The sequence below is a fragment of the Tenrec ecaudatus genome, chromosome 12, assembly GCF_050624435.1.
Source record: "Tenrec ecaudatus isolate mTenEca1 chromosome 12, mTenEca1.hap1, whole genome shotgun sequence".
Classification (NCBI taxonomy): domain Eukaryota; kingdom Metazoa; phylum Chordata; class Mammalia; order Afrosoricida; family Tenrecidae; genus Tenrec; species Tenrec ecaudatus.
Window position 1 is genome coordinate 20,997,421 of NC_134541.1, and position 24,898 is coordinate 21,022,318.

At 42.3% G+C, this 24,898-nt stretch overlaps 1 protein-coding gene and 1 pseudogene across 3 annotated transcripts in view; both read left to right on the forward strand.

Annotated features, from left to right (window-relative positions):
* The window catches only part of ZHX3 (zinc fingers and homeoboxes 3), a 161,264-nt gene that overhangs the window by 58,917 nt on the left and 77,449 nt on the right, over window positions 1–24,898 (forward strand). The gene's annotated exons all lie outside the window — the stretch shown is intronic.
* LOC142423437 (peptidyl-prolyl cis-trans isomerase A pseudogene) lies at window positions 14,061–14,828 on the forward strand (annotated as a pseudogene).

Below are 24,898 nucleotides of genomic sequence, written 5' to 3' on the forward strand. Positions count from 1 at the left end.
CCATGGAAGCACTGCCGCATCCTGCACCATCCTCACAACTGTTGTCGTGTTAGGCCCCTTGGTGCAGCCTTTGGGTCAGTGTATCTAGTTGAGGCTTTCTTACAGTCTGTGATATAGTCAATTATTTAATTTAATTTTTTGGGGGGGCAGCACCATGATTCAAGTGCAGCCATTCTTCCTTGGTCTTCTTTATTCATTGCCCAACTTTGGCACACACATGGGGCTTTTGAAATTACCATGAATTGGGCAAGGCGCACCCTAATCCTTGGCTTCAGAGCAAAACAAAACACAACTTTTTATTGTGAATTAGGTCACACATTACACAGCAGATCATCAGTTTCACATCCAACAGCTCATTAAATTTCCAAATGTCTTGCCTTCTTTCCCTCACTTCTTGCCCGTCTCTCTCTCGCTGAATGTTGCTCACCTAAGCTAACCCCTGTCGACCCTCTGGCCTGTGGCTCCCACTTTCCTCCTCAACACTCTCCCCTTTCTTTCAGTGGGAACACCTTTTCTCGACTCTGTAATAGTGGCTTCCTGCAGTACTTGTCTTTTTACAGCATTGGTCCAGCAAGATGTTCTCTGCATTCATTCATGTTATGAAATGTTGAAACATTGTCCGCCACTGAAAACTCGGTGAAAAGTCCTGGAATTTCCTTTTCCTTATGATGTAGTCAATAATCTACTATGGCTGTGCAGCTTTGTGTAGTCAGTAAAACACAGGTAGAAATCCTTGCGGTGTTTGCTGCTTTCAGCTAAGACGCACCTGACATCGGCAATGACAGCTTTTGTTCCACATCGTCTTCTAACCATGGCTTACGTTTAGGCCGGCCACAACCCTGTTTACATTATTCAGAAAAAGGCTGCTGTGTGTAATATCAGTGATGCTGTTTGGTAGTCCCTCGTTCCCGTGGCTCTCCTGTCTTTGGAATGGGCACGCACGTGGCTCTCGCCCCAGTTGGTTGGCCAGGGCAGCTGTCCTCCACATGCCTTGGCACAGACATGTGAGCTCATCCAAGGTTGCATCCAGTTGTTGAAATATTTCAATTAGTATTTTGTCATTTCCTGGAATCTTGTTTTTTACCAAAGTCTTTGGTGTATCTTGGACTTCTTCCCTTAGTCTCACCAGATAATCATATGCCGCTTCCTGAAATGGGTGACTGTAGACCAGTTTTTTCTTTTTACAGTTTTATTGGCACTTCTTCCCACATGTCATACAAATCAATAGTTCAAACATATCACGGAGAGTTGTATAGTCATTACAAGAGTCAATTTTAGCACATTTTCTTCTCCCTTTTACTTATTATTAGTGTAATAATTAATTTTTATTACCTTTTCCCTCACATTTTATTGGCACCTAATACATCTATAATTCAATAGTTCATTCAATCATATCGAGAAGAATTGTACAATCTTTACCACACACAATTTTAGAATATCCCCTCCCCATGGTTAAATTGCCTTTAAAATGAGTTGTGTAATCACAATCAGTTGTGGTGATACCTCCCCCTACCCCCTTCATTAGTTGTTCCTGAAATCCCCTCACCCTCCCTATCTCCCACACCCATCCCTACATGCCCTATAAACCCTTATATCAGTTATTACCTCTATGCATCCACTCCTTCTGTGCTTCACAAACTGGGAAAACCAATAGAAGCAATAAAATTAAAATCAAAATAAAGTGGTAAGAATAAAATAATAATAATAATATAAAGATAAAATTGCAAATAATGAGTAAGAAAGAAAAGACCACCCTCAATATTTTAAAAGCCAAGGAAGACATTTTTGTTGTAGAACACTCAAGAGATAATTTATGCACCTAGAACAAATTCGGGCTGGGTCAATAGGGAGGTCAGCTGGCCAAGTATCAAATTCAGTCCAGCATATTTAATATTACAGTGATCTCTGTCTGATAGTAAGGCTGTTCAAGATCCTTGCCAGTGGGTAGTGGGGATCTGCCAGCGGTTTAATTGAATTAGTTACTCTGCAGATAGGTTTTGGGCTCCTACTGTCCTCCATAGCCTTGTCCAAATTGGGTGTTAATGATTTTAGCTCTGATACTTTCCCCTTCATTGGGTCACACAAGCTGGAGTGCTTCGTCCATGTGTACTTAGTTGAATCCTCCCTCACATGGCTGCTTGTTTGAATACAAGCCTTTAAGACCCCAGACACTCTCCCAGTTGCTAGCCGGGCACCATCTGCTTCCTTTACTGCACTTTGCTACAGCACACTTAACTTCAGTGGCCATTTCATGAAGGTGAGTATCGAGCAGGGCCATGTTATCAGAACTAACTGTTCTTGGATTGGCGCTAGAGTTAAGTAGGAGCCCAGAATCCATCTGCATGTTCATGAGATATGCATGACTCAGGCTTACTTGGCGGCCGTAATATGACCAAATCAACCCCCCATAAGACCAACTACACTGAGAGAGCAGGGGAGTGGGGGCAATGAGCTGAGACCAAGGGCTCAAGTAGATAGAAAATGTCTTGAGAATGATGATGGCAACAAATGTACAAATGTGCTTGACACAATGGTTGCATAGATGTATTGTGATAAGAGCTGTATGAGCCCCCAGTAAAATGCTTAAAAAAATAAAATGATGATGGCAACATATGTACAAAGGTGTTTGACGCAAGGATGGATGTATGGATTGTGATAAGAGCTTTAAGAGCCCCCAATAAAATGATAAAAAAAAGGACCAAGTACACCAGTGGTTCTCAACCTTCATAATGCCACAACCCTTTAATACAGTTCCTCCTGTTGTAGTGACCCCCCCCAACCGTAAAATTATTTTCATTGCTACTTCATAACTAATTTTGCTACTGTTATGATTCCGGTGACCCCTGTGAATGGCTTATTTGACCCCCAAAAGGTCGCGACCCACAGGTTGATAACCACTGAGCTATACCAATAATGGCAACAAATCAACCAGCAAACGAGCAAACAGAAAAAAAAAAACCAAACAAGCTATAGGCAGGAGGAAAAAAAAAGAAACTTAAGGAAAAAAGTACAGTGTTGTCAACCATCCCCCTGGGGTATAAGGCAATTGTGCTGATAGTGTCATCAATTTCTCTGTTGGTATGAGGAGTCAGTGGGAGTACATTTCCACCTGGGTCACAACCTGTGAGTTGTTGCCCTACACGATTTGATCTCCCATTTGATTGTGTTCTGTTTAAACACGAGGATGGGTGCCGGGGGGGGGGGACCTTCCTGGATCAATTCTTCCAAGTGCACATCCCTGCCCCGCAGATCAAAACCTGTCATGTCACTGAAAGGTGGGCATCAAGGTACTAAATATATGGTGATCCTGGGTCCCTTTCCATTGGACACCCATCAAGCCAGGGGCTCCCCTCAAGGTCCAATGACCGCCACTTCCACAGTCCCGGGTTACCACTCTCTGTTTCCTCTCCCTCCCAAGTAGTCCAGTCGTCAGCCCAGGGGAGCAGGCAACTTCGAGGCAGGGCTCGGTTCATTCATCTGGGCCTCTCTGTTAAGTCCTCCTAGTGTAGCCTCTGTGTTATGCCACACTGCCTGCAAGGTCAGCTTCCCCGCTCATCTGGTTGCTTAGTCCAAGTCGTGGTCCACCGAAGGTTGGGTAGAATCATACTCATAGTGTCTATGCAAGAACATAAAATCTGGTCCATTGCCCTCCTAGGTTCCCTACAATCATTGTTTCGCATTCCTTCCTGATGTGAGGTTACTTCTCCCCACTCACCCACCAGACTCACCAACAGATCAGGTAGACCAATTCTTTTGGGTACAGTGACTCTTTGTATTCCTTCTGCATAAATAATTTCTGATAGAAGGATCCGAGAAAGGATGGTTTCTATGGAGTGGAGGTTAAAGATGTCCCCAAATGTCCAGCTTTTCCAAAGTGCTATACCACTCTCATGTCAAACATCAAATATTCCTCCTCCCTTTTGTATCGTCCCTCCCAACTTGCTGCTCTTATTTGGTGCTGTCCAGTCAACAACTCCTACCTACCTCTTGTACAACAGAACAAAATATTGCCCGGTTCTGCAACATCCTCACAATTGTTATAGTTGAGTCCATTGTTGCGACCACTGGGTCAATCCATCTTGTTCAAGGGAGTCTTCTTTTTCACTGATCCTGTGCCGTACCCAGCTCGATGTTAATTTTCAGGCACAGGTCTCTCCTGATAACATGCCCAAAGTAGGACTCTTAGGAGCATTCCGGTTGTACGTCCTCCAAGACAGAATATTCCTATACATTGACACAGACTACACCCTGGACTTGGGTCACAGCCTCTAGTAAGATGGCAAGTCGAAAAACAGCCCCTCCTTATCCTGCCTCATTAGCATAGCAGACAGCTCCCTCCAAAACGGGCCACAGCCACAGGGCTAGAGGCTAGTATTTACCGTATACACAAATGGAAGACGATGGCTGGAAGTGTTACAGTGGGCAGTTCCCTACACTGCCTCCCTATCTTCTTCTGGTGCTTCCTCAGGTCATTGAATATCTTCCCCACAGAATCCTGCAATATTTCCATTTGGAACTTGGAATTTATCTTGAGTTCTTTCAGCTTGAGCAATGCTGAACATATTCTTCCTTCAGTTTTCTACGGTCATTCTAGACCTTGACCGTCCGTTCCGTTAGTAACTCCTTACTTTGACTCCTTGAAGCTGCCCTTTGGAATCTTCCGCTCAGACCTCCGACTTCATTTCTTCTCATTGTTTAGCTGCTTTGCATTCAAGAGGAAGTTTCCGAGTCTCCTCCGACGTCCGTTTTGGTCTTTTCTGGTGTTAATCGCCTTTGGCTTTATATATAGCTTATGTCTTTATGTTTTATGTTCTTGATATCTCACATCTCGTCTGGTCTTAGGCCATTTGTGTTCAGTGGATCATCTGTTCTTGAGAAGGTCTCAAAACTCAGGTGGATATACTCAAAAGTTGTATGTTAGCTCTTGTGGACTTGTTGCGTTTTCTTGAACTTCAACTTTAACTTGCGCAAGAACAAGTCAGCCACTGGCCTTATTCAAATTGATGATGCTGAGCCTTCTCCATCCTCTCCACGGATGTGGTCCTGTATATTCCATCTCACGAGGTTCATGTTATATAGTCACCACTTACAAACATTGTTTTAAAAAGGTATTTGCAACGAGTAGGTTGTTCATCTTGCAAAATTCTATCTCGCAACCTCCAGTGTCATTTCTGTCACCAGGATCATACTTTCTGACTCTGGCTCCTTCTTTATTTCCAACTTTTGAGTTCCAATCACCTGTAATTATCAATGCATCTTGAATGGCATGTTTTATCAATTCCAAACTGCAGACGTTGGTACAATCTTCAGTTTCTTCATATTTTGTATTAATGATTGGCGTATAACATTTGAAAAGTTGTATTATCTAGTCTTCTTTGCAGGGAATGTATATTATCCATGGACACAGTGCTTCAGGATAGATTTTGACTATGACTTCAAAGCCATTCCTCCTCCAGCTTGTCTCTCCTGGCATAGTAGAGCGTATGATTATCTGACTCAAAGTGGTCAATGTCAGTCCATTTCTTTACTAATGTCTAGGGCATCACTATCTAAATATTCCATTTTACTTCTGGAAATTTTAATTTTCCTAGATTCATACTTCATATGTCCCGTGTTCTGATTATTAATGTTCGCAGCTCTCTTACTCATTTTGAATCTTGATATCTTGGCAAATAAGGGTCTCAAAAGCACTATTCCGTTCATATCATTAGATTGACTTCTTTTGATGAGGCAGTTCTTTCCCCATTGTGTTTTGAGAGCCTTCCAGCCAGCATTCTATCAGACAGTGTTTTGTAAAAATTCATAGAGTTTTCACTGGTCAGTTTTGTTTCAGAAGTAGATTGCCAGGACATTCCTCCTCGTATGCTTAGTCCGAAAGCCCCGATGCGTCTTGTCCACCATGTGTGGCCCCGCTGGTATTGAAATATGCCAGCGTAGCTCCCAATATCACAGCAACACACAAGCCACCCTGACCTCAGTTCTTACCCCTCTTCCCTCCCTCTGGTCTCTTCTGAGATCCATCCTTGATCAAACTCAATCAGAAGTCAGTAGGCACTGGTCCATAGGATCAGCCTACTAGGATGGTGATCAAGGTGAAGAATATGGAGAGGCAAAAAGGAAGTTATTAGATACAAGGATACATACAGCTTCAGAATGGGCAGAAATATAATTGTGTGTGTGTGTGTGTGTGTGTGTTAGAAGGTAAGACAAAAAAGACACGGCAAGCATTTGAGCATCACTAGGTGCTAAGAACTTTCTCACAACCCAGGTTACCTTTGGAGGTAATCACATGTTTTCCATATTAGAGATGTGGCAAGTTTGAACCTGGACCCCTTGCCCGGAGCCAGCTCAGCCCTGTTGATCCCTGTGGTGACAGATAGTAACCAGATAGTCTTTGCGTCTGGCTGTTTCTGAAGCCCATTCCAGAAAGCGCCATTTCATGGCCCTGCTGGGAGAGCAGGAGAGGGCTGTAACAGAGCTGCTGGGTCTTTGTTTGGTTGTTTTTCCATCTCACGTCTATGAACTTGAGGAGAAGGGAAAAGGGGAAAAACACTCAACTTGGCATGAGTGCTGTGAGCGAGATCAAATAAGGTGAAACACAAAATAGAATCCAGAGTCTTGCTCTTACCCAAAGTTCATGGGCGGCTGCTGTACAAATTCCTTTTTACTTTGCACAAACGTTAAGTACTTTTCATAACATGAATCTCATTACCTTTCGCTTTTAATTTTTTTCAGAACTTAAATGGCTCTCTAAAGGACAAAGAACCAATTGAACATTAAAACCAAGCTGTTTGTCAATTTGATATTGTTTCATTTCTTACTGATGTAAAAATTCTTACATTTACAATGTTAGTTAGTTTGGTTCCTGATAAATATATTACAAAATTATTTATTGACTGGTTAAATAGGAACTTTAAATAAAGCTAAATTAAAATTTTAATTTTAACACGGTGACATAAGAATTTCACATCTTACAAATTAGAGTCCTATCAGCGTAGAATATAAACTTAAAACTTTCATCTTTCCGGTTCTTTTTCACATGCATGCATAATTTTAACATTGCTAGAATTGAATTTGTTTATGTTGTTTTCTTAACTCACAGTTATCACTGTTTTTCTTTTTTCTACATAGCCATCCTAAGTCAGGTGCATATCACAACTTACCATGCACATTCTCCTACTTGCTTTTTGCTAGTCCGCTTTCTCAAGGTGGGGGTGGGAGGGGATCTCTGAGTCACTTTCAAAACACACCCCGCCCATGCCCACGTCATGGCAGTGTATAGCGCAGTGTGTTGCAGGGACACAGCACGGAGACACACACACAGTCAGTCACTTACAGCTTTCTCCTGTAGGCCAGCCTTTCCTTTTGGTTTGACTCTAGTACGTTGCGAATCAAAGCCCAGTGAGCTATTCTGCTCTTGGCGGAAAAAATACCTCTCTCTCCTCGGTTGCAGCCCTTTCACCTGAGTTCACCCACTGGAGGATCTGGTAGAGGGTAAGAAGGCTACATTATTCCGTAGTTCACGCACTGTGCCCTTCTTTCATTGGCGGCGACCTTCCACAGTCCATGCAGGTCACCCAAATGTGTCCCCTGTTCGTTCAGCTGTTCACTTGTGAGCACAGCTGTCGCAGTAATTGTGCCGTCTTTTCAACCGTATTTTATTATAGCAATTTTCAAAAGTGTGTCATGAGCTCCCATGAGCCCATCACATAACGTCAACATCTTGCTATAATCTAGTTTTACTTATTTCCCACCTCACTTCTCCCCCCCCCCCCCCATCTGATGGAGTCTCTTAAAGAAAAGGCCAGGGAGGAACATCACTACTACCAAGAAGAGACAGAGGAGAACAGGTCCTTTGGACCTAGGATCTCTGCATGGAGAATGCTCTACACCAGGAGACAGACAGGCAGGGAGTGATAACATGGAAGACAGTGAGAGATGGTGTGAAGCAGCAGTCACAGGATGACAGCAACAGGAGATGGCAGGAACAGGAGACCAGAGCAAGTTGGCTCACAGAGCTCAGAGCTGTCACAGTGTCTGACGGAACCTCGAGCAGGGCCAGGGAGCTAAGGGAGGGAAAAAGCTATTCTGACCAAGAACTGTACCCAGATTAGTTCTTGTTACTTCTGAGTCATCTCTGATTCCAGATGGTACCCTGCTACTTCCCGAATAGACCACCGATAGCTGTAAAAAACAAACATATTCTGTCATGTAATCTGTAATACTACAGTGTGTAACTTAGAGAATGACATTCAAACACCGTTTTAAATGAAGTATGCATAATTTTTTTTCTTTTTAAAATCATTTTATTGGGGACTCATACAACTCATCACAATCCATACATACATCCATTGTGTCAAGCACATTTGTACATTTGTTGCCATCATCGTTCTCAAAACATTTGCTTTCTGCTTGAGCCCTTGGTGAGCTCCTCAATTTTTCACCTCCATTCCCTCTCCCCTCGCCCATGAATCCTTAATAATTTATAAATTATTATTATTTTGTCATGTCTTGCACTGTCTGACGTCTCCCCTCACCCACTTTTCTGTTTTCCATCCCCCAGGGAGGGGGTTATATGTAGATCCTTGTAATCGGTTTCCCACTTCTACCTCATCTTCCTTTTATCCTCCTGGTATTGCCACTCTCATTATTGGTCCTGAGGGGTTTATCTGTCCTGGATTCCCTGTGTTTCCAGTTCTTATCTGTACAAGTGTACATCCTCCGGTCTAGCCGGATTTGTAAGGTAGAATTAGGATCATGATAGTGGGGGGAGGAAGCATTAAAGAACTAGAGGAAAGTTGTTTGTTTCATTGTTGCTGCACTGCACCCTGACTGGCTCATCTCCTCCAGTTGCCTACAGATGGGCTTTGGGTCTCCACTCCGCAATCCCCCTCATTCACAATGATATGATTTTTTTCTGTTCTTTAATGCCTGATATCTGATCCCATCGACACCTCGAGATTACACAGACTGGTGTTCTTCTTCCGTGTGGGCTTTGTTGCTTCTCTGGTAGGTGGCTGCTTGTTTATCTTCAAGCCTTTAAGACCCCAGATGTTATATTTTTTGATAGCCAGGCATCAGCTTTTTTCACCACATTTGCTTATGCACCCATTTGTCTTCAGCCGATCGTATTGGGAAGGTGAGCATCATGGTATGCTGGATTATTAGAACAAAGTGTTCTTGAGTTGAGGAAATACTTGAGTAGAGGCCCAATGTCTATCTGCTACCTTAATACTAAACCTATAAATATATGCACATAGATCTATTTCCCCATTGCATCATGTAAAAATATATTCACATATGTATATGCCTGTATTTAGACCTCTATAAGTTCCCTTTGTCTCCTAGTTCTTCCTCATTTTCCTTTTGAAAATGCATAAAATTAATATAACTGTGGAGCTGGGTGAATTTTCACAAACTGGAAGCACCTGTGTAGGCAGTAGCTAGCTCAAAAACATAATCAGCACTAGGTGGTCAGCTTTTCCGGATGAATTCATTGTTCCTTTCCCACTCTCCTAGTAAACATTGAACTTATTCTGGGGAATAATTGATACTTTTATGGTCTGTAAAAGACAATTGGCCACTCCACCACCACCAAAAAATAAAAAAGACAATTAGACTCTAAATATGTAAAACCAAACCAAATAAAAACAAAAACACACACCACATTTAAGTTCCACACTACGTTTCCGTGAGTTGATTACACTATCATTCCTGGTTAAATACATTTAGAAAACTCTGACTCCTCAGTAAGAGAAACAACTTTTCATCACGAACATGGAATCCTGTAACTTGACATTAAGTTAGAAAATTCCAGTCTGTGGTGGAAGACAACAGCCACCAAAACAAAGCCTCATCACTGGCAAGAACTTTGCCGCTCTGTTTTCTGTGAAAAATAAGCACAAGTGCCCCTATTTACTCCAAGTTGAAAATCCATGGCTTGGCTATACTATTAACAATTGATGCTGTAACTTCGAAATAATAATCATAATGCCTTGAACGTAACTAAAATAGCAATAGTTTTTTCATAGAACAAATAGTATTATATTTTTAGCAAAAACACACAGCAAATCCTACTGAACAATTACTATGTAGAGTGTTCAGTTACGTGCGTGCATATGTAGCCACATATTTTTCACAGTGTGTCACAGTCCGATTAATTCCATTCTGGATGCTTCATTTCCAGTCATCTGCTTTCCCTATTCCCTTGCCCCTTCATCTTTGCTTTTTGAGTAATTGTTGACCATTTGATCTCATGTATATGTTTTTTAAAGGTACATTATACTCAAGGGGACCAAGAGCCCATCCTTCTCTTCTTTAGCTAGAAGATGATGTTGGGGTACTTTTAGTTGAAGGCTTATGGAGATAGTCTCAACTGATTTAATAAATCTAGATTTTTAAAAGAATTTTAGTTCTTCTCCACCATTTTCTCCTGTTCTATGGGGATCCATCTCTTGTGGCCCTGATCCGAATGGGTTCTCTAGTGGTAGTTCCATGTACCACTAGCGTTAGTTTGGTCTTGGGGTAGACTGTACATTTTGTAGACGAATTTCTTCTCTGGGTCTTTGGTTTCTTTCTCTCCCATTCTGCTTCAGCTGGGAAGAGATGGTTAATTGTATCTTACATGGTGTTCATGGGTGTTTTAAGACCCCCTAGATACGAGTCCCAATCTGGAATGAAGGACATAACCTTGTAAACTATATTGTGCTAATTGACCAAGTTGTCCCACAAGAATATCCTAAGGCTTCAAACCCAGAAAACCAGTCTTGCAAGTTACTTGATTATGTCAGAAGGATCTATAATTGTAGAGGGTCAATGTATGACCAATTAGAGGGTCAGAGACAAAGAAGACTCAGTGAGGTGGACGGACACAGCGGCTGCAACAGTGGCTTCAAACAATGCCAGGACGGTGCAGGACTGGGTAGTGTGTTTCATTCTGAGTTTTGAGTTGAAACCAGTTCATTGGTTCCTGAGAATAACAAACATATGCCCTATAATACATATTATATATTATGTATGATATACGTTATAGATATTATCTATATGAATATTGTGAGTTTGGTTCCAGACCACTACACTGAAGCAAATATCACTACAAAGCTTGTCAGAACACGTTTTCTGACTTGCTAGTGCATGTAAGTTATGTGTACACTGCACGTGGCAGTCTGTTAAGTATACACTCTAGCATTATGAAAACATTTGAAATACTGTGAGAATTACCAAAACATGACACAGAGGCACGAAGGGAACACACACCGTTGGGAAAATGGTGCCGACAGACCGGCTTGGCACAGGGCTGCCACAAGCCGTCAATGAGGGAAAAAGAGGGGAAAGGCAAAGTACAGTGAAGCACAGTGAAATGAGGTGTGTGTGCGTGTGTGTTGTAGATACATCCAAACTTTTATTGAAAGAGAAAGACCACAGCTATACACGCCACTCAAAAGGACAGCAGGTACCTTCTTCATGGATAAGTGAGATACTGCTCAGTATCCAGTGTGATGATGTCACCAGTCCTTTCAACTCAAAATTGCAGTGAAACAAAGAGCTCCTTTATTTTCTCTCTCTGACCTTGGAGCCATTCCTTCATGAACTTGAAATTGGAGGCATCGCTCTATTAAACAATGCATTTGCAACTTCTCTTTCACCAGTGACCTAGGGATCATTGAGAGATTCTAGGCAGAAGACGGTTATTGTGTCAGTCTGGGTAGACTAGAGAAACAAATCCATGGACACACATATGTGTATAAGGAAGAGATAGATATACAAGAGCAATTGAACATTGAGAAAACATCCCAGCCCCAGTCCAGATCAAGTCAATAGGTCTGATATTAGCCCAGGTATCTGATACCAATCTATGAAGTCCTCTTCAGACTTATGAAACACATGCAGTGACCCCGAATGTAGAAGATCTCAGGCCAGTGGGTACAAAGTCTTTGGCATTGGAAACATCTCAGCGCTGGCAGGGGTCTCTGCATCAGGGTGGGTTCATGTGTCTTGTCAGCTGCTATGTCTCCCAGGGTGTGTGCAGAGAGTCTCTCCTGCCTCCAAGGAGGAAATACCAGATTTCCCAGAATTCTCGGGAGAAGGCCATGCCCACATAGAAGCCTCGTTGGCCATGATCCAATTGACAGACTAGCCTCCACCCCTGCACTCATAATCCTCTCAAATTGACATTATGTAACTACCACAGTTAGACATTCAAAACTATTTTTTAGGTTCCATTAACTAGCATGTTAAAAAAAATGACCTGACTGCTTTTAAGACCTTCTGATTTTTAAATTTTATTTATTTTTGTTTGTTCATTGACTTTATTGTTAGGTTGAACACCTTGGGGTTAAATAATTGAAAAATACAAAAAATTGAATAAACAAAACAACAATGTCCTGAAATTCAGAGAACTGTAAGATTATTTAAGATAGCGTGAAGTAAGTAAAGATGAGTGCTTTTGTGCTGGAGGCTGGCTTGCAGAGTAGGCTGTCTCTGGGCACTCAATTGGGGAACTTGGATTTGCTGACCCACGGATGTGGAGCTGAGTACCTTTGGGCTGATGCTTACTGGAATGAGGTGCCTCTAGGCACTTAATTCAGGGAGCTGGGTTTGTTTATTCATGGAGCTTAAGCTGAATGCTTGTCTGGTTGAGGCATTTAGCAGAGTGGTGTGCCCATTGGGCATTTACTAACAGACCTGAAGGAACTACTTTGTAGCATGAGCTGATAAACAACTCAGCCCTGAGCATTTCTCACTGGCATTACAAGTAGTGAACGAATGCACCTTTTAATTGTGAGTTTTGTCTGAGATCTGTGCAGCCATTGCAATGGCTATTAGAACCTTGAGATAAAGTAGAGAATATTAGCTAAGGCATTACAGGCTCCTTTGTATTGGGTGTGAGTTAATAAGTCAAGCCAGAGTCCCAGAGAGGAGTAGTATTTCACACGTTCATGGATACCAGGAGGTGGAGATTATTGGAGGCTGTCTGCACAGGAGATGAGACATTTCAGAGGCAAACTTTATTTCAGGTGCTGTAAATGTTATGAAGAAAAAGCAGAATAAAGGCATTGATAATTTTGGATGATAATGTTGTTCTTTCTAACATTTGAGCAGAGAGAGCTGAGGGAGGTGATGGAGCAAGTGTAGCTTCTCAGGGGGTTAATTCAAGGTAGAGCAAGTAATCAGTGAACGACTTGGAGGCAGGACGATGTTTTCAGCGTCTGGGCACTAGAGCCCAGCTGTAGAATGATCACGGGGGAGATGGGTAGTAGAAGTAAGTCCAGAGAGTAACTAGGGGCCATATCACGCGGGACTTTGTAGGCCATGGAAACAATTCTGGTTTCTATTCTGAATTTGATGGGAAGTGTAAGGTCAGCAGTTCGACTCCACTCGTTGTTCTTTAGGAGAAAGATGAGGCTTTCTCCTCCTGTTAAGATTTACAACCTAACCTAAGAAACCGGAGGGGCAGTTCCACCCTGTTGACAGGGTCCCTATGAGTTGGAATCAACTTGATGGCAGTAGATAGGCTTAAGAAGAGACTAAAGAGAAAGAGTAGCAACGTTCAAAGAGTTAGTGGTTGATAACTTTTTCAGAATTGATGAAAGATGTGAATTCTCATATTTCAAAATTAGTCTTGTGTACAATAAAAACAAATCCTCACCTAGTAGACATGCTGCAGTAAAGCTGTAGCACCCCAGTTGCAAAGCAGATGTCATGAAGCAAACCAAAGAGTTGTGGTTGTAATAAGTTCTTTAAAATATTCTCTTGAGGAAGGGGACCTGATTGCAATGATTGATACATAAACACCCCCACCCCCCAGGGGGACAAAGGACAGAAACCGTGGGGGAGGGGAGACAGCGTCGGTGTAAGATAAGAAAATAATTTATAATTTATCAAGGGGTCACTAACATTTTTTAAGGTGGTCACAAGGGTGGGAGGGAGGGATAAAGAGGAGTGTATATCAAGGGCTCAAATAGAAAGTCAATGTTTAGAAAATGATGATGGCAGCATATGTACAAATATGCTTGATACAATTGATGTATGGAGTGTTTATAAGAGCTAATAGCGCTTTGCAGACGCCGCCGCCTGAACCTGTAGTCTTGTCTGGTCCTGCTGTGCCCAGCCATGGTCAACCCTACTGTGTTTTTCGACATAGCCGCCGACGGCGAGCCCCTCGGCCGCGTTTCTTTCGAGCTGTTTGCAGACAAAGTTCCAAAGACAGCAGAAAACTTCCGCGCTCTGAGCACTGGGGAGAAAGGTTTTGGTTACAAAGGTTCCTGCTTCCACAGAATCATTCCAGGGTTTATGTGCCAGGGTGGTGACTTCACACGCCATAATGGCACTGGTGGCAAGTCCATCTATGGAGAGAAATTTGAAGATGAGAACTTCATCCTGAAGCACACAGGTCCTGGCATCCTGTCTATGGCAAATGCTGGACCCAATACGAACGGTTCCCAGTTTTTTATCTGCACCGCTAAGACTGAATGGTTGGATGGCAAGCACGTGGTCTTTGGTAAGGTGAAAGAAGGCATGAACATTGTGGAAGCCATGGAGCATTGTGGTTCCAAGAATGGCAAGACCAGCAAGAAGATCACCATTGCTGACTGTGGACAACTCTAATTAAATGTGATCAGAATTTTCTGTTTCATCTTAAGCACCAGACCATTCCTTGTGTAGCTTGGGAAATCACCCTTCTATTCCCAATGTGCTTGCAGTATCGTTTAATCTTGTGCTCTCACTCCAGTTCTTCGAGTTTCCTACTTTCCTTAATCTCCCTGAGTCCAGCTGGAAAGCAGAGTTAAGTTTATGATTATGAAATAAAAGATAAACAATTTAAAAAAGAGCTAATAGCCCCTAATAAAATGATCTTTTAATTTAAAAAATTCTCTCTTTAGTGATTCACAGGTTCCATGAGCTAGTTCTGATCTGTTAGGATGAGATTGTTGAGGTCTTGTCTTAGGAGAACACCAATGTGTTGGCCGCTTAGTTTAGTATGAAGTGTACATTAAGTTACCTAGAGAGAATGTAAATACAAATGTTTGGATTCCCATTCCTTCTGTAAATGCTGAACAGATTAGATTGGCCCAGGGCTCAGGCACCTGGTGTTTCTGACAAACTCTCCAGATGATTCTCCGGTGCAGCCAGTACTGAGAACCCTGTAACTGGATGACTTCTGCGCAAGTTGAGTAAATTCCCGGGGCCGGGGCCCTGCTCCTGCTCAGTGGCAAGGACATCTCTGCAGGATTCACGGTCACTGGTGATGGTGCTTCTTCTCTGTCTTAGCCCCGGCGTGGGAGTGCCCCTATTGCTTGTCACACTGTTTTATAGGGAGCTGATCACAGGGCTTAGCACTTTGGAGAACATAGCTGTTCACGGACCTTTTAATAATTCTTCTGGTAAACCCCAATCTCTTCCGTGCCTGGTTCCCCCTGCCTCTGAGTTGGGGTGTGTTTTCCTCCGACCCGACCCACTCAATGTCTAGCAGACCTTTCTTTCAGTTGGTGTGAGTAGAAGGTTCTTCCACATGATTACGGCGGCCGTCATTGAGGGCAGATGCATTTCCCCCCTAGTTTCTTCTTCACGGCAGGCAGCCTTCCCTTTTATCCTTGCTGGTTTGCTTTTTTTCTTCCTCTTCCATCTTACAATGTGCACATGCTTACTACTAAGGTAATGAAGTATAGCCTTCCTTCCATAGTTGTCATTTCAAGTGGGATGCTTCCTGAACAGAAGTCCCCACACACTTTATGGTTACTTCTGAAAAATGACAGACTCCACGAAATTCAGCAACTGTCTATGGTAGAGGAGCTATAGGTAATTTAACCAAACGAAAAACGGCTTCATTCCATTAGTAAATAGAGCACATAAAGTTGTAACATACAAATTTTTTGCACATCAGGTTAGCAAAGTGTTTGGGGGGAAGGGCGAGAGGAGATGGGAGGGCGTGTGCTGGGAAGTGTGAGTGATTGTGTGGAGGGAACACGTACACCAGCAGAGTGTGGAGGCCCAGGCGTCCTCCTGTGCTCCTGTGGAAGGCAGGGAATACATCTCTGCCTGCAGCTCGGCGACTAAGGGCCATGCAAATGTTCATACCGTTTAACCCTGGAATTCAAGTTCTGGCACACTATCTCACGGAAGTAATCATAGCCTAAGATAATCATTTCTATACAAGATGTTTATTTTCCATATTAGAAAGGAAACAAAACCCAAACCACCAACCTGTTAAAATGCATCGATACTGGGAAATTGTTAAATTGTGGCACATCTATGCAACTAACAAAGCTCATCTAGCAAGAATTAGTGTTTAGAAAGATTTTAATAGCATAGGGGAAATTGTCCTAAAGCAATGCTAAGTAAAAAACAACACACACAAAAAACTCAAAATGTTGTCCAGTATATCAATTATGTAAGAAAAATATATAGACATAGAAAAATTTAATTCTTTCTACTATTATTGTTAAGTAATAGTAATAATAGTATCATTGTCAAGTTACTGTGCTGTCCTACTCGAGTATACTCCAATTTCCGTAGCCATTCTCATGTTGACAGACATGTAGGATGTGTCTTATACACCTTGTGCCATCTTAACATTGACATTGGTTGTTCCTAGCTATGTCATAAACCCTGCTTGCCAGCTTGCTTCTCTCTTCCTGCCTAGGGCACTTGCCAGCAAGGCACTCACCCTGAAGATAAGGACTTCTTTCCAGGAGCTTGTGAATAAGACCCTGAGAAGCAGGGTGAGAACAAAACAGGAGTGACCTGCCCCGGGCAAGGGGCATGGCTCTGGGGTGCTGCCCTTGGGCACAGAATGGTAGGCCTGCAAATTAGCAGCAAGCTTCCCCTCCAGAAAAGAAAACAGACGAAGAGAAAGCAGAGCTGTGAAAGAGCTCATGGTACCCAATCAGGGATCAGGAGCACCACTGTCACATTGGGATCAAATCCCAGCAGTTGTTTGGAGGTGGCGAGTTAGGGAGGCCGTGCTAGGAATGCTGAGTGTGGGCTGAATTGGGGGGGGAGGAAGAGGGGGCTCCTCACCTCAGCCCTGCAGCAAATGTCTGCGGCCTTTCTGCTGAACTTCTGGGTTGAGCATCAGGATACAGCCAGAAGTACTTTCTCTGTGGCCTAACTGCCCTCCAGGCGAGCTCCCATCTAGTGTCCGCCGTGTTCCCCAAGAGCAGGAATTTTGAGTTCTTGGCTTGAGAGCCCCATTCTCTGTCTATACCCCCACCCCCCCCCCACCAAATCTGGCTCTTTGTAGAGTTTTTTTTCCTCTCTTACCACTACCCCAGGAGAATGCGGCCTCTCTCCCACTTACTCAGGCAGTGCCCCCCTCTATCTGCCTGCCCCCTGCATCATGACACAGCTTAGGTTACCTGAGTGCCGTTTGAGCTGAGGCAAGGTAGGGGAGAGTGTTCAGCGTGCAGTTACTGATTGAAGTGGGTAAGCATTGGGGTGAGATCTGGCCACTTGAAACACCAGCTGCTCCATGGGGGAGAGGGGGCTGTCTCCTCCTCCAAGCAGTGACAGTCTGGGAAACCCACAGGGGACGTTTTAGTCTGTCCTGCAGGCCTGCTATGAGTTGGCATCGACTCCATGCCACGAGTGAGTGGACAGGCGAGAGCGTATTTGCCATTTGAATTTATAAGCAGTTTGGTCGTAAAGCCTTTTCTGATATTGTCGAATCGCCCTGGACCATGAGTGCACAGAGGCCATAGTTCTGTTTATAAACGGAAGCTTTGAGACGTTAACTCCAGTCTCGGGAGTTAACTCATACTAATAATCCACTGGCCTTTAAAATGAGTTTTATCTTTGGGGAATACATAATTTCCTTGAAATTGCTAGTCTCAAAAAAATCTCGTTATTTTTTCTTGGGCCGTTCCATCACCTTTGATTCTAATTTGACGTGAGAGCAGGGAGGAGTTTTCTTGTTTGTTGTTTACAGCCTCGAGTGATTGTTGTCTCGTTACACAGACTTCAACGCTCGGAGAAGGCTTTGACGGCACCGCCTGTGCTCCTTTAGTCTGTAGTTGGAACTTGAAGGCTTCTTGTGGAAAATTCTGTGGCAACATAGCTAACGTTTCATAATCAGCTTTTTGGGATGTAAACTAATTGAAAGAGAGTTCTGCTATTATTTGTGATGCTGGTCAAGTAATTTTCTCTTGACAGTGAACTGTAAAGTTCATGCATATCAACTCCTCTACCCAGAAGTGACGACGATGATGAAATGATTATGAATTGGTGTTGAAAATCCTAGTGTTCTAACATTTTCCATAAGCAAAAGCCGACCGTAAAAAATAATAATCCTCACCCTCCAAAAAACGGACAGTAAGACCTTGAGTAAGTGACACTTTTATGTGGGATGTGAATATTGAAATTCTCCATAGCAAGTATAAAATTCATATATATATGAGCCACTCCAGGATATTACATTATCATAGAAATACAACTAAAGGAAGCTATGGTATTAACTTGCCAAGGGTAGTTTAAGCTTGTAGATTAAACCGACATCATCAACATTCTGGGTTCATGGGTTGGCAGACTCAATGTTATTGATGATGGCAATACTACCCAATGGGATTTCGAGAACACAATCCTTATCGAAATCCCAACAATAGTTTTGTTTTGAGAGATGGAAAAGTTGACCCTTAACTTCCTAATGGAATTATCAGGGATCTTGAATAGTGAAAACAACCATGGAAAAGCAAAAGTGGAGTCGTGCTTCCCAATTTCAAAGTTGACTACATAGCTACAGTAGCCATAACTGTGTGGTTCTGACATGAGGGTAGACACATAGATCAATGGACTAGAAATCAGAGTTCATAAATAAATCCATACATGTGTAGTCCATTAATCTTCAATAGTGAAAGCAATACCATTAAATTGAGAATGAATTTTCTCTACAGTAAATTGTGATGGAACAATTAAAAATCTCCACATGCAGTGTTAACTAACCCAAGGACAAGTGATCCAAATCAGTGGCAAGGAGGGAGTAAGGGGCTTGGTAGGGCTTGATCAAGGGCAACGTAACCGAGAAAAATCATTGAAACCCAAATGAAATCTGAGCATGATAGTGGGACAAGAGGAAAGTAAAAGAAAATATAGGAAAGAACTAGGAGGCAAAGGACATTTATAGAGGTCTAAATACAAGCATGTACATATGTAAATATATATGATGATGAAGAAATCTATGTGCATATATTTATAAGTTTATTATTAAGGTAGCAGATGGACATTGGGTCTCCACTCAAGTACTCCCTCAATGCAAGAACACTTTGTTCTATTAAACTGGCATTCCATGATGCTCACCTTCCCAACACAATTGCTGAAGACAAATGGGTGCATAAGCAAATGTGGTGAAGAAAACTGATAGTGTCTGGCTATCAAAAGACATAATGTCAGGGGTCTTAAAGGCTTGAAGGTAAACAAGCAGCCATCTAGCAGAGAACCAACAAAGCTCACATGGAAGAAGCACACCAGCCTGTGTGACCACGAGGTGTCAAAGGGATCAGGTATCAGGCATCAAAGAACAAAAAATCATATCATTATTAATGAGGGGGAGTGCAGACTGGGGACCCAAAGCCCATCTGTAGGCAGCTGGACATCCCCTTTCAGAAGGGTTGCAGGGAGGAATTGAGCAGGTACAGTGTAGCAATGATGAAACATACAATTTTCCTCTGGTTCTTAAATGCTTCCCCTTTACCCCTCACTATCATGATCCCAATTCTACCTTACAAATCTGGCTAGACCAGAGGATGTACACTGGTACAGATAGGAACTGGAAACACAGGGAATCCAGGACAGATGATCCCTTCAGGACCAGTGCTGAGAGTGGCAATACTGGGAAGGTAGAGGGAAGATGGGGTAGAAAGGGGGAACTGATTACAAGGATCTACATATAACCTCCTCCCTGGGGGCTGGGCAACAGAAAAGTGGGTGAAGGGAGACGTCAGACAGTGTAAGATATGACAAAATAATAATTTATAAATTATCAAGGGTTCATGAGGGAGGAGGGAATGGGGAGGGAGGGCAAAAAATGAGCTGATATCAAGGACTCAGTAGAAAGCAAATGTCTTGAGACTGATGATAGCAACAAATGTACAAATGTGCTTGACACAATGGATGTATGTATGGATTGTGATGAGTTGTATGAGCTCCCAATAAAATTATTTAAAAAAACCAAACCTACAGGGTTTTCAATGGAATTTCCAGCCCATAGATGTTAAAGTGGATAAGCTCCTTCCTGTAGAACTGGTACCCTGAATTCAGACTTATAACCTCCTAATATGTCCTGTGAGAAAATAAATTTCTGTTTTTTAAAGAAAAAAAAAAAACCAAACTCCACATGCAAAAAAATGAAGTTGGGCTCCTACCTCATCTCACATGTAAAAATTAACTGAAAGTGGGTCAAAGATCTAATTGTGAGGGCTATTCAATTCAGAAAGTAAAGCAGAAGAGTAGATGCTTATGACCTAAGATTTGGCAATAGATTTTTAAAAATTATATCAAAAGCTTAAGCAGCGAGAAAAAAAAATCAATAAACTTTATCAGCATTAAAAACTCTTGTGCATCAGAGAATACCATCAAGAAGAATAAAAAGATAGGTAAAAATATTTGCAAATTGTATATCTTATAAGAATCTTGGTTCAGAATATATAAAGACCAGAGTAAAAGAAACCCTTTTAAACAACTTAGCTAAAGGAAGATGAGCAACCCAATTTTAACGTGGGCAGAGGACTTGCGTTACCATTTCAACAAAAATCATATATAAATGGCTAACATCTGAAAAGATGCTCAACAGCATTGGTCATTAAAGAAGTAGAAATAAAAACCACTATCGGAACCCTTTATAACATTCACTGGATTTGTTATAATTAATAAAATAAAAATCTAAACCTCCCTGTTAATTTACGGTAGAGAGTCTTATTGATCAACCACCTGGGCATAATGATCTTCCATTAATATTGTCTCTGATTAGCCCCTGGTACTAATTTTTTAAAGTTCCGTTGAGAGAGGGATATGAGGCCAATGAAGGCTAACTCCATATCACAATACCTGAATTACTCACTTTTACAGAACCAATCCTTTCATGCTTGGATGCTATTTACACAAACAATGGGGGGTTAATTGTCAGGGAAATTTACAATAATAATAATTGAGAATGTCCATTGTAGGTTTGCCAGAATATTACATAATTAATACAACATATTGGGCATTGATGTAGCAAGACCCCGTTGGTCTGCCTATCAACAGTCCAACAGTCTTGGTACAGCTGTCTTCTTCCTCAGACACCATGTATTTTCTGACTTACATCCTCAGATTACAAGTGTGTCTGAGAGCACAGTTCACAGTTTACCCAGTGGGTTTTCCACATCGGATCTCACTGATGCAGCCTCTGGAGCATGCCATATGCCTTGAAGATCCCGGATTCAGCATCCCAGCATCCCATAGCACCCAGCCAGGGTCCCCAGGATGCACCTAGAAACCCTGGTCAATGTGGTTCATTCAGAGCATACCACCAAAGACATTCCCCCCCTACCAGGGTCCCCCCAAGTATTTTCAGTAATTTATCCCCCCAGCTGGAGGTCAGTCCTCCCTCTTTGCCTATCAACATACATGCACTTGTGTTCCCTTAGACATGTTTGCTCCTTTCCTCTCCTGACTTGTTTTCCCCATCAGTATCTGTCCCTCATCCCTCTGATAGGCTGTCTACCTGTCTGGGAGGGTCCTCATCATAGATTTACATGGCAGCCCCTCAGTAGACAAAGGCAGATTTAAAAAAACAAACAAAAACATAGATCCAGGAATGGGTTTTGGGTTCACACTAAATCCTAGCTCCAACTTAAGAACAATTGGTTCTTACATCATGGCCCTGGCTCGATACTTGCCCTCAGGAAAGGAACACAGAAGTTGTGGGTGCTATAGTAAAATGTGGCAAAGAAATTAGATGGTGCCCAGCTATCAGATAAAGTAGTATCTGGGGTGTTAAACATGCAGTCATCTAAGTGAGATGTCAACTAAGTCCATGTGGAAGAAGCAAACCATCATCGGTCACCAAAGGACTAGAATCCATATTATTCAAGGTGAAGGAGGGACTAGTATCAGAGCCTAAATTGTGAGAATCCGGTTTCCAGATGGTGATGGATGACCATGGGAGCTCAAGAAGCATATGTGGGCACCACGCAGGAACTCAGCCTCTGGTGATCTCCCTCTGTAATTGAGGGACAGGGGAAAGTGGTTCCTAAACTGAGTGCACTGGAGAGATGAGTACAGAAGAATGAAGGGACAGACCTGACCTGAACTGTTAAGATGCTGTCAGTTGATCCCCTCACCGAACTTGATATGGTTTTCAACATTTTCTGTATTTTTGTTTTGTGTGTTCACATTAGGATTTATCTCAGAGGTGTTATGTCACTGGGGGTCACCCTCAAGGTTGTGTTATATGTCTTTCTGTCTTTTGGTATATGAAATCCAGGACTGATGAACCTATAGGCACAGCAAGTAGAATAAGGTTGGTTTTTTGGGGGATGGGTGGGTAGGTGAAGGGGGTGTAAAAGGGAGACCATGTCAAGGAGTCCAAGAAGAAAGAGAATGTTTGGAAACCAATTGTGGTAGCAATTGTACAATACTGCTTGATGTGACTTAACTATGGAATAATACGAGGGGGTACCCCCCCGCCCCTCCCTCCAAAAAAAAAAAAAACAAACCTGGAAAAACACTCCGCTGGATGGAGCTTACATAGTACGTGTTTTTCCCACTGGGCAAGCAGTGAGCAACTCACTCCGAGTTAGTGCACCCAGTGGCGTCATCTGGGAAGGTTCTCTCTAATCACAGTGAACTTTTTTTTTTTTTTCACAGTGAACTTTTTTATGAGAGCAGTTTCTCTCTAACCTTGTGTGTGTGTGCGTGTGTGTGTGTGATGGCTGATTTAAGAGAACAGTGTGCGGCTGTGAAATTTTGTTTCTTGTTTGGGAAAAATGTCACAGAAACTGTTTTGGGGAAAATGTCACAGAAACCAAAGAGGTGAAATGTCGATTGAAGACAGTCCTCATTCTGTATGTCCGTTAACTTCCTGAATGGAGGAAAATGTTGATTCAGAGTGCATTTGGAGTTCATTTGTTCCACTAGGTTAGACTGTTAATCAGGCTTTCTATATGAAGGTTCTGGAAAGATTGTGTAACAGTGTGATTAAAATAAAGGCCTGGTTTGTGACAGACGGGGAACTGGTTTTACCACCACAACAATGTACCTGCTCACGCAGCCAGCTTAGTGCACCGATTTTGGCAAAAAACAGCACGCCTCTCTTGCCCCAGGCACCTACTCAACTGACCTCACTCCAAGAATGAAGAGGGACAAGGAAGGAAAGCGATTAGGAGTGAAGGAAAAAAAGAGGAGGTGCTGTCAGCCTTACAAACAGATGAGTTTGAAAAATGTTTCCAAGATTTGGAATGGCAGATTTGGAAAATATGTTAGGTGTCATGGAGAGTACTTTGAAGGTGATAAGGTTGTTTTGTAAAAAAAAAAGTAAGCACATAGCTTTTTTTTGAGGGGGAGTTATGGGATTTTTTGGGTACCCTCTGATATATGTATTGACTCCAAATTAATAGTAAATTAAAATAAATATTAAAAAATAATAAAATGCTGCCAGTAAAATGAAAAAAGTATAATAATAAAACAAAACCTGAAAAAAAAAACAAGTGTTGGCTAGGAGGTAAAGAAATAACCTTATACATTACTGATGGCAGTACAACTGTTGTGGAAAACAGTTTGGCTGTTCCTCCAGAAGTGAAACATGGAATTATATGAATATGACCCGGCAGTTCTATTCCTAAGGCTACTCCCCCCTCCAAATTAAAACAAGTGTGTGAACAGATATTTGGGCATGAAGATTCATAACACTGATCACCATGATAAAAGAGGTCCCCTGAGAGATGAATGGATAGAAAAATGTGGACCATCCCGCCAGTGGAATATTACTCAGCCGCAGTGAGGGCTGGAGTACTTGCACTTGTTATAATGTAGTTGGACCTTGCAACCATTAAGCTATGTGAAAGAAGCAAGATACCTACTGTACCTACTGTACGATTCTGCATATGTGAACCACCCGAGATAGAAACACCCACCGTGGTGGAGAGCAGTCGGGGGCTAGGGAAAAAGAGGATAGGCACCTTTGAGGCTGATGGAAATATTTTGGCTGCTGGAGATGACAGATCTACACCACAGTAAATGTGCTAAGCACCACTGACCTGGACGCGTTAAAATGGCTAATTTTACCTTATGCGCGCTTGACCGCAGGCAAAAACTTCAAGAGTTTCTGTGATCTCACAAGTAACAGTGACGTTGGTGCCATAGTTACCTGGTGACTGTTGGAACCTACGTGCTTTGTAGCATTAGGGCATCGGAAACGTTCTTTTCAGCTGTGGGAAGGAAAACTCGGAGATGGATGGTCCCAAGTGGGTTTTCTTCTGAAAATAGCAGTTTCAAGAATATAGGTTTCTTTTTCATGTTTTATCTGTTGAAGCTAGTGAAACGTATACCTTGAATGGGCCCTGGGTTAGAATCTAAGTTGGTTGGTTTCTGCATGTAATTTGTATAAGTCTGCTTATGATAACTTGATATTGCTTTTGATGTCATTGAACCATGGGATGATATAGCATCTGTATTATCTCCCAATACAATGGTTTTGGAGAAAAAAATTACTATTTCACAAAGCCAAGACTATTTGACTTTATGAAACAATTATGGGTAATTTTTAAGGAATCTAAGAAATATTTATAGGATTCGACCTCTTTTGTGTGTGTGTGAAGGTCTTCCTATAGCACCCTGCTAGAGGTTTTTGTGACACTTCCCAAGACCATTGTGTGACTACTTTTATAGGCTGTGAAATTAGTGCCACGAGTAAGAAAATTTCATTTTC